This window comes from Athene cunicularia (assembly GCF_003259725.1).
Source record: "Athene cunicularia isolate RWA chromosome 27 unlocalized genomic scaffold, athCun1 chr27_part1, whole genome shotgun sequence".
NCBI lineage: Eukaryota > Metazoa > Chordata > Aves > Strigiformes > Strigidae > Athene > Athene cunicularia.
The window spans coordinates 290349-293950 of record NW_020799138.1 but is presented as its reverse complement, the minus strand read 5'-3'; positions in this window follow the sequence as shown (position 1 = coordinate 293950).

Genomic DNA, 3602 nt, shown 5'->3' with positions numbered 1-3602 from the left:
TAAGAGACAGCTGTTCCCCGCAGTGGCCCAGCGCGTCCTGAGGGCCGGGAGCCACGTGCTGTCCGTCGGGGGGAAGGAATACCCGCTGGAGGTGACGGCACACGCCGCGGAGCTCAGCCCCGATGAGGTAGCGAGGAGCGGGAGCCCCGGCCCGGGCCCGGCAGACGCGCTGGGGAAGGGAGACCTCGCTCTCGCCGTTAATCTTCGTTACACTTCGAGCAAATCTGGGTTGATTCAAATCAGGATTTTTTTTTTTCCTGTGCTAATAACACAGGGACAGCCAGGCCGGCCGTGCGCTCAGCTCTCTGGTATTTGTGCCAGTCAAAGCAAGGAGAAATAGTCAGACTGGAGGGAAGGGGCGCTTTTCCCCAGCCCAGCTGGTGACACAGGGGGGATCCTGTTAATGCCTCTGCCCTGTCATCAGCTGGACACCGTGCCATCAGCTGGACACTGTGCCATCAGCTGGACACCGTGCCATCAGCTGGACACTGTGCCATCAGCTGGACACGCTCCTGCTCAGCAGAGCTTAGGAGACAGACATGCTGGTGTCCAGGAGGCACTGGAGGGTTCCTGCCTCTTCTTGCAGTTTCAGGAGAGTACGGCAGCAGACACATCTCATGTTTTCATGTCTGAGCACTGAAAACAAGGGCACGGGAGCCAGCCTGGCGTTGCAGACCTTTCTGCAAGCCCGTGGTGCTGCCGCTGGAAGGGCTGCGGCCAAAGCTCTGGGAGAGCAAGAGGGCAACTGGGAGTGGATTTCTTGGGCTGTTTGCAGAGCCCCCAGCATGTAGAAGTGGGGCTGCATCTCTGTGATTTTCCCTTTGCATTTCTTGTTTGCAGAAAGCTTTTGGGTATGTGTACCAGGTCTGAGAGTTGCTCGGGCTGGCTGGGTCTCTCAGCCCTGCCCGTGCTACACTGCCATCTCGTTTGACAGCGGGATGCTGAGAGGGAGGCGGTGGGTCTGGTGGTCTCTTCTGCCGTAATGACGCAGGGGCTGTGGCCAATGTCAGGTGCATTTGCCTCCCCCCTGTGCTTGGAGGAGGGTTATTTTTGGTCCTTGTTCTCTCACTCCCTTGCTGTCTACTTGCAGATATTCATACGCACTTGCATGATAGTTGACTATAGCAAACTTCCTGCTGGCAAAACCCTCCTGAGGAACTTGCATAAAGGCTACAGCAACGTGCAGTTCAACTTCGACTCCAAGAGCACACACTGCATAGTCAAGGGGCCGTTCACTGAGCTGCAGGCCTTCAGCAGAGACCTGCTGGGCAGCCTGAACCTCAAGAGCCAAGGCGCTGGCGAGATCCTGCTGCCAGGAGCCAGCCACGTGGCCGAAGAGACCAGAACACAGAGTCACCCGCGAGCGCCTGACCCTGCTGCGTCAGCGCGAGAGGCAGCAAAGCTGCAGGACTGCGACCGGGTGTGTGAAACGGCACCTAAAGCCCCTTCACCTCGGGGCCCGGTGGATGGGGAAGCTGTGGAAGTCCTGGAGGACTTTTCCCTAGTGGTGGACTCGGACATTTACTTGTACATGCAAAGGTTCTGTGCCGCTGAGTACCAAGGTGTGCTACGCCAGCATCGTGTGGACGTGGTGGATGTTAGCAGCGATGGCATCGCCATACTGTACCTGCAGCCACCTGCAGGTGTGTCTGGGGCCATGGATGCCCTGCCACAGGCCCGTCTGGCCCTGCAGCAGCTCTACCAGCAGCTGGAGGTGAGCTTGCGCAAGGAGAAGATCACCAAGGAAGGACTGCATGTGGACAGCCAGGCACTCAGGGCTCTGACATGTGAACTGCAGAAACTGTATCCCCAGTTGCTCTGCCATGAGGATGAGAAGCAGCTTTATCTCATTGGAAACCTCGTTGACGTGTCCCAGGCCAAGCAGTACCTCCAGGATTTCGGCACCAGAACAGGTGCCGCGCTCAGCAGCGACCTGCCCTCGCGCCCAGCGACCTCCCGCGCCCCAGAGGCTGCGCTGCACGAGCCCAGAGCGCTCCTGGACGCTTCAACCTCAAAGCTCAGCCCAGGCAAGCGGGAGCTGAAAGGTGAGCTCAAGCTGGCTGCCAGCTTCAGCGCCCTGAGGGCTGACAAGTCTCAGGCCAGCCGAGGCCTCTCGCAGAATCGGGACTCCCCACCGGCGGGACAGGCGCAGCTCTCTGCAGAACTCGAACTGAAGAGAGATGCTCTGGGTCCAAGTGACCCAGCAGCGCAGAGCCAGCAGTTCCAGCCTCATGTCTCTACAGGAGAGGTGGTTTTGGGGCCAGCAGTGGAGTCTCAGCAGAAGGACTCCAAAGAATGGGACCACCTGAAAGGAGGTGCCAGGCTGACACGACACAGGGCGCCGTCTCCTGCTGCGGGCAAAGGGAGCGGCACCTCGCAGCATCCTGGGGACTCTCAAGGCTCAGGTGCCATCAAGCACCACCCCCTCGCCAGCACATCTAGTGCCTTTGAAGTGACAGGGACCTCCTCTGCTTTGGACGCTAAACCCTCTGGGCCCAGGCCCCTGCTGCGACGCTCCAACAGCTTCTCGCTGCCGAGGCCGACGGGAAGGGCCCAGCCCCAGGAGCCCGCCTGGGCCGGCGGCCGGGCGAGCGAAGCGATGAGCCTGGACTCCCTGCAGTGGTCTTACCTGAAGGACGTTTGCCGCGCTGCCATCGATGAACTGTGCAGGGATGGAGCTGTGCAGATCTCGGAGCATCGTAGCAGGGACTGCACGGTGCTGACGCTACGGGCCGCGGACAGGAGCGAGCTTCTCCAGGCTAAGTGGAAGGTGGAAGCTCTTGTGCAGAAGTGTCCTGACCTCGTGTGTCAGAGTATGAGCTACTCGGAGCTCGCTGTCGATGGTCCCGATGACAGTGCCCTGAGCGAACTGTGTGGCCTCTTGCGAGGAAACTCCCCCCAGGTCGGACTCAGCAAAGACAAGTACAACCTGTATCTTGCCTGCCCCAAGGAGATGCTGCCAGGAGTGACCGAGGCCTTCCGCATCTTTTCTTCCATGAGGCTCCATGCCCTGAAGTCTTCATCCTTGTCTCCAGGGCAGGAGAGCATGGGGCACTCGAGTGTCATCCAGCCAAGCAGGAGCCAGGACGCGGTTCTGGGTGCAGCCCTTCCCGGCAGCCTGGAGCCCCTGCAGATGGGCCTGCAGCACCTCAGCGTTTCCGATGAAGCAGAGCACGCAGATGTGCTCAGGGCCTTCCAGCTGCCAGCGGCTGAGGAAGAGAGGCCCCCCAGTCCGTGGGGGTTCCAGCAGGCACCGGGGCAGCAGGAGGGCAATGGCCGAGTTGCTTCTGGGGCTGTGCAAGGAGGAAGCAGCCTTCTGAGCCCTGGTGTAGTGGACAAGCCAAGTCCTGCTGGCCTGAGGGAGTCCCCAGAACAGGCGAAGACAAAACTGTCTGCAGGAGAGCTTGACATCGCACGGCTAAAGCAGGTTTTGCCAGACAAATTCCAGTTTGCGAGAGACAGGAGCAGAGGAGGGCACAACGAAGCGATGGGACAGCCGCGCTCGCCGGCGCCTGCCGCGGACGCTGCCCCTCTCTCCCTGCCCGCCTGGCTGTACCGGCCCGCGCCCCCCCGGGCACCTGCAGCGGAGCCCCACGGCCCGG